This window comes from Rhamphochromis sp. 'chilingali' (assembly GCF_963969265.1).
Source record: "Rhamphochromis sp. 'chilingali' genome assembly, chromosome: 15".
NCBI lineage: Eukaryota > Metazoa > Chordata > Actinopteri > Cichliformes > Cichlidae > Rhamphochromis > Rhamphochromis sp. 'chilingali'.
This window is the reverse complement of record NC_137942.1, coordinates 17,946,587-17,960,715: the sequence shown is the minus strand read 5'-3', so window position 1 is coordinate 17,960,715 and position 14,129 is coordinate 17,946,587. Positions and strand designations below refer to the sequence as shown.

At 41.4% G+C, this 14,129-nt stretch overlaps 1 protein-coding gene across 5 annotated transcripts in view; it reads right to left on the bottom strand.

Annotated features, from left to right (window-relative positions):
* Window positions 1–4,516, bottom strand: part of tnrc6c1 (trinucleotide repeat containing adaptor 6C1) — a 46,402-nt gene extending 41,886 nt beyond the window's left edge. For all 5 annotated transcript variants that reach the window (XM_080906235.1, XM_080906233.1, XM_080906234.1 and 2 more), the window contains exon 1: window positions 4,413–4,516. The gene's annotated coding sequence lies outside the window, so the exon portion shown is untranslated. The remainder of the gene's footprint in view (window positions 1–4,412) is intronic.
* Between the last annotated feature and the right edge of the window lie 9,613 nt (window positions 4,517–14,129).

Below are 14,129 nucleotides of genomic sequence, written 5' to 3'. Positions count from 1 at the left end.
CATCAACTTCGCAACAGTTGAGACTGAACATAAAAACAATAAATGTCTCACGTTTTGTTGTTGCTGCAAAATGTTGTACTGCTTGAAATTCCGTCTCCACCGTTGCTCGACGCTGCGTGTATAGAGCAGGTAGTGCAACAATAGAAAAATAGTTGCAGGACGGCACTGTGTAGCGTTTGTCTAGGGTGTTGATCATTTTCCTAAATCCCTCGTTTTGCACAGTGTTGATGGGAGCCATATCTTTGGTCAGGTGATAAGTAATAGCCTCCGTAATTTCTTTGTGCCTGCGGGAGTTCGACGGGTATAGGGAAGCGCTGTATAAGGTTCCCGTTATTGATGTTTGGGTGGTTGACCGGGACGGATTTTCTCCTGTCACTTTCTCGTCATCCCTGACGTGTTCTCCGTTGTTTTTTCCCTGCTAATTTTAGCATCACACGGCACAGCTTCTGTATCACGTGGTATAAGGCTCCGCCCTTGTCATTTGTTGAGCAGGAAGGGTGAGCGCTTGTTTTCATGCAGATTACGTCCCGGATCAAAATGCGGTACAATCACCGTCGTCCTTTTTTTTTTTTTTTTTTTTTTTCAAATCGTTGTCATTTGGAAATGAGATCGCACATAAGTATGAATCGAGATCACGATTTTCTAACGATTAATCGTGCAGCCCTAATTTAATTCACTGCTGAATTTGTAAGTTTGCTCACTTACAAAGATATGAATGGTCTGTAATTTTGAAAACATATCCTCCAAGGGTTACAAAGTGGTGAGATGTTTCCTGTAGTTGGTCACCATGTTTGCACATATCTCCAGGGGGATTTTGAACCACTCCTCTTTATTGTAACTCCTCAAGTCCTTTATCTTTCTTGATTTTGCTAATGTTACTATGACCAAACAACTCTTTCTCCTCATCTCTGCAAGTACATAAATTCTTTGTGTAGATGTATGCACGTTGACTACGAGAGCTATCTGGAGATCCGGGGATGAAATATGGAGCATCTTGAAAACTTCTCTCTCTCTAATCTATTTCCATGCTGCAGCAGCTGATCCTGAACAAATTGGGAACTGCCTCAAATCTTTGAAACTTGATTTTCTTTACATTTTTTTTTACCCCACTTACTTTCAAGATCTTTAAAAAAAAAAGAAAGAAAGAAAGAAAGAAAAAAAAAAAATCACAGGTATCCACAAACTTATTCCCCATGATGACCCCTGAACCTGGTAAATCAGTAACAAAAACAACAGCAATATTAAGCAATGAGATCAACAGATCCTAGAAGCCAATTCAGGTTGCACTTGTCACTGCTTAAAGAGACTGCAATCACTCACCTAATCTGAAACAGCTGATCCTAATTTTAGGGATTTGAAGGTGTGAAACTAGTCTGTGTATACCAACTTATTTCAGTGTGACTTGTCAAATATTTCTTCATTACTGTTCATTTGAATGAAGAAAATGAAGTGATTTTAAGTCTCTGTTAGTGTATAGCACCTTTCTTAATAGGCACTGATTCAATGAAGATCTGGATCAAATAAATCACAAAAAAAGCAGTCTTAATGGGATGTACTTTTAACAAATGTGCAACACGAATATGCTATGAATCTGTTGTGGCAAAGCACTGCTCATGATAAGGACACCGTTCAATAAGCTCAGCTCTGTTGTGGAATTACACCCTCCTGTCAGAACAACAGGATTAGAGCTTGGTGTCCCTCTTAAAACCAGACACACACTCAGACACAAAAAAGGCAACACACACTGCACATAGACCAAGGGCAGTCTAACAAAAGCAGGTGTAAAACTGGTTGAAAATGTGGAGTGGAGATGGAGAGGAAACTCAATAGATGAACTGTCAAAACTGCACACGCTGCTGCCGTGGATGTGTAAATGCCTCACTGCCCCTCACTGTACCACTAAAGAGGAGGGGGGTGCTACAAACGATGAGGCAGGCTTGTGCGTTGTGTGTGAGAGTTGGGGGAAGGGGTGCTAGACAGCAGTCACTGGGCACAGAGCCAGGAATGCCATCGCTGCAAGCCAAACAAGAGAACGGCGAGCACTCGGGAGAAGGCTTGCTAACAACCGCAGCAGCAGCCGCCGCAGCAGCAGCCACAGCTATGGCAGCGCGTGTAGCGCCCTCTGCTCGCCTGCACGCCGGGCGACGCAGCTTTTCAAGCCTGCTGATCAGTCACCGCACTCAGCAGGTTTTCAAATGCAAAAACCTCAAGCGCATTGGAAAGAAAAGAGAGAAAGAAAAGGAGCAACTTTTTGTCAGTAATGCGCTCAGATTGTGTGAAGGTTTAAAATCTGCTGGGTAAGCACTTACAACGTCTTTGTGCTCTGCAAAGAGGATTGCACTCTGTAAACTACTTGAAGCTATTCTCAGTGTAGCCATGTTAATGCTTTCTGACCCGGACTAATGACGGGGGAAAAGAGAAACTTGTGCTGCACTCCTGGTGCTATGTAGAGGCCCTAAAATAACTTGTATGGACAAACTCCAAAAGCACACAGTGTCAGCTGCTCCAAAAGTAAAGGGAACACGTTCATAGGGTTAGGGTGCATGTTGACAATTTCTTTTCTTTTTTCCCCCCCAAAAGATCAAAGAAAATCCTCAACAAATGCTTAATTAAAATGCAATCATGCAGCTCTGTCACAGTTTTTTCACATTGTTTCAGATTTTTATTTCTGAAAGGGGCAATTAGGAAAACACTTTCATGCAGTATTTGTCCAGAAAACAAAACAAAACAGCTACTACTTCAAAAGAAAAAAAGAAAAAAAAAAAAGAACAAATGAACGAAATAGAATAAGAGGTTGTTTCTTACTGAAAATGATAGAAATAACAGAACCAAGATATGATAATAATTTCCTCTGGGATACATTTCTTAAGAAATTCTTGAACTCAAGCAAACCAAATATGTGGGGGGCTTTTTGTTTGTTTTTTTAAAGGGGAGATAAAATTACTCAAAAACATCTTGCAAGACAAAAGTAGAGTTGTGTGTGTGAAATCAATTAACTGCCTTCATAAGAAATCAAGCTCATCATTTCCACTGAAGACTCCAAGCGAGCATCTGATCGCTGACACAGAAAACAAGCCGCCAAACCAAATGACATAATCTGGCAAAAGCAACCCCTCATCCCTCCAGTCCAGCTCTAAGCAAAATAACCCGTGAAGACTTCTGAACTGAAAGTGAGGCTGTGACCTAAGCTGTATAGTAATCACAGCATTTAGTAGTCTGTTTTTGTTATCAAGCCCCCCTTTGGCGCCTCTCTGTGAATACACACTGCCTCTTTCAGGAGGACTGGGTGCTGACCGGGGGCCCCAAACCTGGCAGGGACAGAAAAGACCTCCAGCCTGCTTCTCTTAACCCTTTGCCAGGTCCAAACACACACACACAAATTAAGGACTCCAACGCATTAGTAAAACAAGCGGACCTCAAAGCTTGCATCAATCTGCCCTCTACATGCATCGGGGTACTGGTATCCCCAGCATCAGCCGCACACACTGTCTTCTAATGGAGAGTGTGTGTGTCCCTACAGGATGTCAAGCTGCAGGAAAAAGCCAGGTACAGATAACTGGTGCATCTTAAGGGTTACACTGGTCTCTGATGGGAAACAAAGAACTGAGAAGAGATTTCCAACACATATACTGTATAAATTATTGAGCAGTCTGGGAGCAATTTCAACCACAGCGCCGGGGTTATAATCAAAGCATTGAAAGGGGGAGAGTTTTTGCATCTAAAAGTAGGCAGAAAGTGAGGACCAGCAGTTACCAACTATTTAAAAAAAAAAAAGCCGAGCGGATGAGGATGCATGAGGTGCAAGCAGCAGTCCTAGTAAATGAAACAGAGAGCGGCCGTACGAGGGCATGAGTACAATAGGTAAAACCCTGGTGGCTAATGCGTTTAAACCCAGTCAGGTGATGCAAGCTAGATCCAGCCACCTCTCTGTGCAGCACCGAGGATATTTCGGCTTTAATGCTCGTGTCAACTCTCTTGCACGGCAGCGCAACAACAAGCGTCCCACCAATGTCTGCCAAGCTGCTACACATACGACAACTCGACAAGCGACAACACAGGGCGCCCTTGAATCATCGCAGCTGTGCAGCCACGGTGTTTTAATGACGAGCTAGCTCAAGTTAGGAACATACTATGAAGAAAACCTCCGTGCTAACCTCAGCGACCGCGCTAGAAGTTAAAATAAGCTCCAGTGTGCACTCGACAAATGCGATATATACAAAAAGGGGGGGTTAAGCAGCACTCACGAAGAAGACAGCACTGATGTCAAAGTGGGCTGAGCTGAAAATATTTTGATTCCCAGCTGCCATGTTTGCTATCGAAACTCGCCACATTTCCCCCCCAACAAGAAACAAAAACGCGACAAGGCACATCTCCGTCGCGGTAAACCTCACGGACTCGGTGATAAATCCTACCGTGAAGCGTTCAGTCGGTTCTCAGCAGCGGCGGAGCCTCTGCAGCCATTTTGTAGTAACTGACCGGAGCAGGAGCTCGAGACGGTTGAATCGGTGGTAACGGGGAAGGGGGGCGGAGCTCCACCTTGCCATGTGATCTTCAACAACAAAACAAACTGGTCCCACTTCACATCGCTCCGCCCAGGCGTTTCCATGACAACTGCAGCTCCTCCATCACTCCCCTCTCTGTGCTGCTCGCTTCAGCTCGCAGCCGTGCGTGGACTCGCCTCCCTTCACCTCCCCCACCTCTCCTACCTCCCCTTTTCCTCACGGTATACGGTGTAGATTCAACGAAGAAAGTACGCACATATAAAAGTCAGTAAGCTCCGTGTAAAACGTGAACTGTTGGGGGGGGATAATAAGAAACATAACAGCGTTTCAGCAGCGCTGGCACCTGCGCTGTGTTTTAACGCCAACAGAGGGCACAGTTTGTTTTACAACGCAGATAGCCTCGTCATAGTCATAATATACATTCGCACTATGAAGCGGTGAGAGTTTTATTTATTTATATATTTTAATCTTTCTGCTGTTAAAACCAGTTCAGCAGGGAAACGTAACAGAACATGCAGTACAAATGATATAGGAATGGATGTGTCCAGTTTAAGCAACCAAAGAGAGAAACACTGTGCATCACAGCATTTATCTGAGAGCTTTAAGATTTAAGCTTGTAATAGGTTTGTGAAAATATGCAAAATCTCTTTATGAATTATGTTTTTTTATGTGCATTTCAGGTTTGTTTTTCGTTAGTAAGTTTCCAGAGAAGATGGGTGTATTCATCAAGGGTCATAAGAAGGTCATAAGAAGAGTTAAGATAACATTGTTACAGAGGCATGTAGACATCTCTGTCCGAATAAACATGTGCACTAAATGCAGTCATGCATTCCTTTCCTATGCAAGCTTTTCCCCACTGGGAAAAAAGCCATCCATAACTTGAAATTTGGGGTTGCTATCTCAAACTTTTAACACAATAACTTAGAATTTTAAGCCATTTTCTCAATTTTGAGTTATTTTCTCAAAAGTTTGAATTTGTAAGTTGAAAAGTTGAGATATCTAACTTGAAATTTTGACTTGATGGCAATTTATTTGTTTTGTTTTTTTGTCTGTTTGTTTGTTTCTTTGGTGCTCAGGAATCAATCTTCCATATTTTCTGCCCTATCTTAGTCTTATCTTAGTTAGGCATAATCTTTTTTTTCACACTTAATACAATAACTTTGGTACTTAACAACCTGTAATGATGAGAAAATTGACCTTGCAAGACACTCAATGAGATAAACAGCATGTTGTAAAGGGAGGTTTTAATCTGTGTAGACTGTGCAGACTGACAGTACCCGTTTTTAAGAAATAATTATAAGATTAATAATAATAATAATTGTTCCTAGTCAATACTGATTGACGCAGTTAAAATAAAGTGATTAGACTACACTGTGCAGTTACATGAGATGTTTTTATTTACTCTATTTCTAAAATTACAGCATGATTTGCTTTCCTCTTTGGGATAAATTCAGCAGCACTGAAAATGTGTGTTTCATTTTTAGGGAAATAAAACAATTGTGGTTTAATTTGGCTACATGAAAACATCAAAATATTAAGTAAGGCTTTGATTAAATATATAGTTGTAATGCGTAAATCAGGAGAACTTGGAAAGTTTATTATAGACATTATTTTTGAGGTGAATGACAGTGATGATTGATAATACAAATGCACTAGAATATAGATCTAGCATGTTTATGTTGCCAATTTTGAATGTTTTTCTAATACACAGCCAGGATTTTGGTCATTTAGTGTGAGAAATTCCCCGTGCGCGTGACTCAAAGGAAATCTTATGTTTTCCATCAAACTGAAGAGAAACAAATATGACTGGAGTGCCTTCTGAGTCAATTCGTCTCCACTCAGTGAGTCAGTTCTGGGCCTGAATAAATGCCCTCCTATCTCACTTGCAGCCACAAAAGACCACTCCGCTTGAGTATCTGTGGCATCTGAAAAGAGTCTGAAAACATCAAATGGAGAACGCCCACATGAACTAACCATAATTCTGACTACAAAGCAGGTTGATCGCCACCGTGTGCTCACAATTACAGCACCATCTGTACTTGCTGTCAGAGCCATATAGATTACAGTGTCACCCACATCTGGATAATCGCAGAAAAATGCATTACAGTGACGGTGGCAAAACACAATTAGTCAGTCTACAAGATGATCGAGTGCAAGGGGAGTATGTGGAGAGGGAGACACTAATCACACGCCATAGTGATGAATCTTCTGTGTGTCATGGCAGTAGATAATAATCCATCGCCTGAATCCTTTTCCGAGTTTGTGCGTGGTGTGTGTGTGTGTGTGTGTGTGTGTGTGTGTGTGTGTGTGTGTGTGTGTGTGTGTGTGTGTGTGTGTGTGAGCATGTATGCATGTAAAGAGGGGAGATCTCCTTGAACAGCTGCCACAAAAAAAAAAGTTTATGCTCCCTGTGGGAAGATATTCTCACCAATTATGACATTTAAAATGACTGAACGATTTCTCTAACAGTATACTGTGACCCTGCTTTTATGCCATGCTTGTTCCTCGTACTACTTCCTAAATTTCAGCACAGTGCCATGAAGTCGACATCTGCGATTTGTTATGAAATGTTTTAACCACTAAAGTATTGTAGATCATAGATTCATGCAATCCTTTTAGTTGCTTACTAAACCAATGCAAATTAAGATGGCGGCCGTAAACACGATGGCTACCAAAAGCGAGCATGTCATCATTGCCTTTTTGAACATGTTAGTTTAAAGTAGCATCTAAGTAGATTTGCAGAACTGCTAGCATAACTGCAGAATCAGCCGGAGTGCTAATAATTAATCAGGAATGCTCAGAAAGGGGCGGAAACCTTAAGCATTGCTCAGGGCAGTGGTTCCAAAAGTGTACATGGATGGAGGTTATGAAAAATAAGAAGTAAAAAAAAATACTTTGGTGCACCTTTGAGCAGAATTCATGCCTCATCCTTTATTAATTGGTAATAATTGCTAAAAAGTTATGGGAAATTGGGGGTAAGCTTCTTTTTTTTCAGTTTCTACAGTGAGGCAGGCTGCAAAGTCACTTTACTCTGACATTTGAATACTTCAAGCATGAACCAGTATAAACTTGGCATATCTCAGCGTGGCATGCAGTGTGTCCTAAAAGAAATATGAGTGAACTGGACAAGCAAAGGAAAAAAGAAGGAGTGACACACCACTAAATTTCTATACTAGATAAAGAGTATCTTAAAATCATATCCTTAAGAAATACAACAAATTTGCAAGTTTTGGTTCAAACTGTTGTCAGTATCTGTCATCAGGAGGTCAGGAGAGAGGTTCAACAGTGTGTGTATACAGCCATCTACGAAACACAGTGGAGGCTCTACCATGGTTTGGGGCTGTATTTAACCCAGTGGTATTGAGTATCTTGTCAAAACTGATGGAAGAATGAATGCAGAAAAGTACAGTCATATTGTGATCCATCATGGAATGCATCTGATTGGCAGCATGACAATGGACGATGACCCCAAACACACTGCCGATGCAGTAAAATCATACTTGGATAGAAACACACAGTCCTGCATTATGAGCTCGTGTACCACTGCCTGTTTTCAGCTTAGCTTGTTTTTGTCATGTCATTTTGAGTTTTGTATTCCACCTAAAATCTCCTATGATTTCATTCTCAGTTTTAGATTATCATTACTGTTTATTGTTAACTCCCCGAATCTTAGTTTTCCTGCTCACCTGTGCTGTTGTTGTCTAATCTCCTTTTCTGTGTTGGGGGTTCATTTGTTTTTGATACTTCCTGTTTTACTTTGGTATCTTCTGTCTCTTGTGTCTTGTTTTCCAGTTTTGTGTCCCCTGTCTCATCATCTTGTATTACTTTGTGTGTCTCGTTTCCCTGGTGTTTCCCATATCCCTGATTACCTCATGTATCCATTTAAAGCCTCAGTTTCCCATAGCTCTTTGTCAGATTGTAGTGTTGCCTACTAATGTATTTCCCCTGCTGTTTGTTACTTTGGATTCGTTTTCAGACTTCTCATTGTTGCATTTTGCATTTGGGTCCATGCCCACACCTATCCCTAACAAAATAGAGTTTGTACAATGATTTTCAAGTTCATTGTACAAACTCCGTTTTTGCCTAATGTAATGTATTTCTATTTATTTTTGCCCGTTTCTCATTTCCCTACTCAAAATATTTTTACACAGTACTATATGTGCTGTTATGCAATTAGCAGAATACAAAGAAAAGAAAAACAACAAATGCATCTCAGTATGTTGTGATCCATACAAGAGAATCTGACCTTGCTGTCTCTGCATTAACAGCACTGATCAATACACACAGACAGGCAGTGTGTATGTGAGAAATTCAATTATCACCTCGGCCAGCTGAGATGGCCTGTCTGGGTGCGACTGAAGTTCAATGGTTAGACTGTTACCAGCCTGCCCCTGTGGGAAAGGCGGAGGGGTCAATCAAGGTGTCATTTTAAACTATGTGAAGAAGCGGGACTTTGAGACCTCCAGGGAGCAGGGGTTAGAGGTTTTACTTGAATTAAAAACACAACCTAAGATGTAGTCACATACAGATGGGTCGGTGTGCTGTCGTAAAAGCCTTATTCATGTATTTGCATGTTAGCACAGCAACTTCTAAACAACTGCACATTTCATGCACAACAATATTACATGTTTTCTTCACGATTGTGTAAGACAGCCATTTGTTTTTTATGTTTTTATTCTGTGCTTCTCCCCAGTGCTTTCTGCATCCAATAAAGGAGAATTAGATGACTCTAATGAAGGGATATTTTCTCAGAATTTATTTTGTACATTATCATTAGAAAAATACCGCAAACGCAGCTTGAACCAAAGCTTGTTCAGACAAGCATGGCAAATCAGTTTGTTGACAGAATGAAGGTCTCTCTTTAAGAGTCGCTGTCGTTTTAACACTTCTGTCACTGATGCTTGTGTCCCAAATAAGAAAAGGCTGCGATTAATTTACGGGGGGTATCTCTATACTGCATTTCATAGACTGTAATTGAACGAGAGACAAGTGATTGTGCTATGCAGCTAATCAGATGTGTGCTGTGTGGGTGGGCATTAACCCCCCGTACAGACTGTATTCCTTTTGCAGCTCAGCGTTAATCAGATTTATGGCGTGCGTAAACATAATTGTGTGTCTTTATGGATTCTAATGATTCAGCTGAACAATTAATCTCTGGTAAACATTAATTTGCTTTCTCAGTGCTGTTTGTCTTTGCTGTCTTTCTTATAACCCCCCCTCCCCCCCAACGTGGCAGTTTCTGCATTCACTCGAGCCCACGAATATGGCGCGCAGGCTCTCTGTCTCGCATTGGGGAAAGATGGAGGGGGAGGAGAAGATGGCACAGCGATATGCTATGAAAGCTTGTCAGTTCGTCATCCTTCAAAGTCAGTGCGTCCCATTGCTGCCTTCACCTGCCAAGGTCACTCTGCTGATGTTTCAGGTGGTGGTGGTGGGGGCGGAGAGACTCACAAAGACCATTACCCCACCAACAAAGCTATGATTACTTCTATTTTCATTTGAGATGAGATTAAAGTCCTTGGGAGGTGGGGGTATCAATCTGTTGTAACTTAATGAGTCTTCTTTAGTGAGCAAACAGACGCTCGGGCCAACAGTGGCCACGGTCGATATCTGTCCGCCACTCATGATTGTATGCACAGAAAAGAGAGACTACAGGCTTAGAGAGGGAGGAAAGGAGAAGGGAAGGGACAACCCGTCTTGTTTTTAAAGCTGTCATATCGTAAACTAACTTCCAATTAACAAAAGTATTACACGAAACAATGATGTAAACACATTATCCATTACTTCAGTTTCTGCTTTATTACTACTGGGACCACGAAAGTGTTTAGTTTGGTGGATTAATACTGTACACACGCGCACGCATCATCTCCTCTTCTCCCCGCAGCATCCACACGTCAGAGTGATGAATGTCTCCTTCCTGCGAGTGACCTCCAAGGTCAGCAGTAGCGGTGGGGGGGAAAAAATGCGGCCCATTTCCCTCCCGGCAGCAACAGCAAGGTAACAGCTCAGGCATAATTCACCATCGCTTGGCCGCTGCTCTAATCGCAAATGTAATCAAACTGGCTGGGACTCTGCAGGCTCTGCTGAGCTAGGCTGGACTGCGCCCGGGTGGGGTGGGCTGAGCTGAAAAAACAGGGAGGGATGTTTTTGAAGCTGGAGCACGCTCTCTGTAGTCTTCTGATGGAACAAAGAGTATGCATGCCGGTGTAAGGTGCACACAGAGCCGTAACACCTGTCCCATTATTGACGCAGGCAGCACGCTGATCGATCACAAGCAGCGGGAACATATCAGAGCACTGCAAAGCAAAACACGTGCCACACTTGTGCCACCTCTGCCTGTAAATGAAACACAAGCATGCCATCGTGCACAGAGCCAGCGATAGTGGCCTAATGAATACAGGCAGCTTTGCAGTCGGTAGCATCCCCTCACCGGAGATATATTATCTAGGCCACAGCATCAATCTTCCTGTCAGCAGCCACTGCAGCCGCTATCTGTGCCTCGCCATCATAAACACATATATTATTCATGAATTAGCATTATTGTCCACTTAATTATTCATCAGGTCTTAATTATCCGGCAGATAATCTATTCCAGGTCGTGGGAAATTAGATAAGGAAAGATAACGTTGTTGCTAGGCTCTAACCATTTTTAGTGCGAGTGTGGAGAGCTTTCCACTCGAGTGGTTTTTATGATGGGTGCATTAAACGAGTTTTGGGAGCATTATTGGTAAAATTGGGGGGAAAAGAGGGATAAAGCAGGAGAGTCAGTGAGGTGAAATAGTCTGAGATGTATTTAGATTGATGGGGCAATAAGAAGTAGTTTTTAAAAAGGATGATGTATTGCAATTAGCACCCTGAGGAGTGCGTGATAATGAGACCATTAATTTCAAAGATCTCCTGTCACCTATTGTAGAGACTATAAACGGAGTGTACAGAGGGAGCCTAAAAAATTTACCTCTCTTTGTACTGCTGTAATCAAAACCTCATCACTTCTTCATGTGCTTCCCCTTTCAAAGTCAACGCTGCTGTCCACCAGCTCTGGCCATGTTCTCACTCCTGTCACCTCATCTCCCCTCCTCCTGCAGACGCCTACCTTACCCTCTCCTTCCCTCCTTGTTTTCTAGTCAAAGCACACACACACCACAGAAGACGATGAATCATTCATAGGAGCACATAATGCCCTCAGCCCTCTCGCCAGAGACAGAGAGAGAGGGGAGGGCAGACAGAAAGACAGTGGGAGAAGAGGATTATGAGAGTGAAGCTGGAAATGAAATGGGTTAAGATGTAAGACAATACAGTGTGCGATAGATTAAGCAGATGGATTAGATTAAAAGCATGTTATTGGGAGGCCGGTTAAGACATTTGACAATTTAATAAGCTCTGACTGACTGATATGGATGATTTTCTTAGGGTGTATAAGACAGTTTTTCTTTCATGTATTTTTAATCATATCTGGACTAAAGCACTTTTCCTTTTCTACTTAATTGACGTGTCTGTCTGCTTATGTAGCTACAGTGTTCATGAACAGAGTAAGTATGAAGTCGTTTGATCACAGAGCTGCAGCACTTTGTAAGTCAAAGAGGGACCACATTGAATAAAGACAGTAAAACAAAAAAGATGTGCAGGGGAATAATGATGTTATCCCCTGCTGAAAATTTGCTCACTTACAAAGAAATGAAGAGTCTCTAACCTTTATAGTAGTTTCATTCTAATGAAGAGACAGAATAACAAACAAAATTATAGAAAAATGTGTGTTACATAAAGTATTAAATAGATTTTCATGCCATTGAGTGGAATAGCTATTTGATCTCAAAGCAAAACATGACTTGCGGTAAGATGTTTCTTGTAGTTGGTCACCAGGCTTGCAGATCTCAGGAGGGATTTTGGCCCACTCCTCTTTACATAAACTCTCTAAATTCTTAGATTCTTAGATTTCTTGGCTGCTGTTTGGCAGCTTGAATCTTCAGTTCCCTCCACTGAGGTCTGGAGACTGGCTAAACCCCTCCATGACCTTACTGTGCTTCTTCTTTAGCCACTCCTTTGTTGTGTTGGTGGTGTCTCATGGATCACTGCAATGATGAAATATCTATTTACAACCCATCTTCAGTGTTCTGGTTAAGGGAAGGAGGTTACGGAGGAAGGAACTACTAATTAGTCAAACATGCTGAGTCAGCTGTTTTCATATGAAATATATGAATAAATCATTTTGTTCAAGGCATTTAGAAAATGTTCAGAACGCCGCACTTCTAAAAAGATAAAACACTTTATTTAATGTAAATTTTATTTAAAAAAAGAGCAACTAATGTTCAAAACCAGGAAGGTGTTTTTAAAAGTTCATATTAATGAAATATATTTATTAAATGTAGTTTTAAAGTAATAGAAGCATTCTTCTTTAAATATCCTTGAGATTTATCTGTAGCTTGAGTGGTATCCATATCTGGCAAGGTATGTTTGATATGAGGTCCAGGAGTTGACATTGTATGTCTCTGTTTATCCATGACTTATTTATTATTTATTTATATTGTTTCATAACAAGTAAGTACTGTGAAAAAAATCTTGAGCCACATCTTATTTCTTTGTGTTTTAATGAGAAAATGAGAAAAAGGTGCTGCGATTTATTGAAACTTCTGCAAACATACTTGGAAATACGGTATATAAGGCAAAAAGAGAGTTTGTAGGATTCTCACAGTCACAATGTGAGCTCTCTTAGGTGAGCTGATCCCATACTAGTTCAATAATGCTGATGTCCAGGGCTCTGGGGAGGCCAATCCATGACTGATAGTGTTCAACTGTGTGTTTTTCTGTTTTTCTGTCACTTTTTCTGACAGTGTGTTTTGGATTACTGTCGAGCTATTGCCGATCAAATGCTTTCCAGATGGTTTTGCGCAGTGGATCAAAATCTGATGGTACTTTTCTGCATTCATAATTCCACCAATTTCGACCAGATCCCCAAAACCACTGGCCGAAATCCAGGTCCCAAACCAAATACTCAAACCAGATTTTCAGTCCATTTCTTGTGAAATTTGGCACACCCCAGCCTTTTCTCCCTGTTTCTCTTCCTTAAAAATTGCTTCCTGACAACCACACTTCCACTGAGACCATTTCTGATGAGGCTTCAGTGAACAGCGGATGAATCATCTGAAGGGCCAGTTGCATCTCTCAGATCCTGCGACAGATCTGAATTTTTCCTATTTCATAGGGACATGACTTTAAAATAATATTCATGTGCTGTAAATACTTATTTAGGCCCGTCACTTCATCTTTTGTCTGCCATTTGTCCAGTTTCTTTGAATATTTTGAGGAAAAACTGCACAACTTGCTGAGATATGACAAGTTTTCAGCTAATATCTCTTTGGGAATCCCCATGTCGGTGCAAAAGATTGATGTTTCTGAAAAAGGTCGAAATCTGCTGGCTTATAAGCCTTATAAGACCTTAACTCTGGTCAGCAAGTCTCTTGATCACACATGAATCACTAGTAATGCATTCATTGTTCCCTGTGGCTGTGTGATGCAAGAGCTGAGTGAAACAACACACAAGTATGTACTGACAGAATAACCACAGACACACATGCTCACAGGGAGGTCTTTGTTTTGTTTTCAGCGGAACTCTGATAATATAAGCAGCAG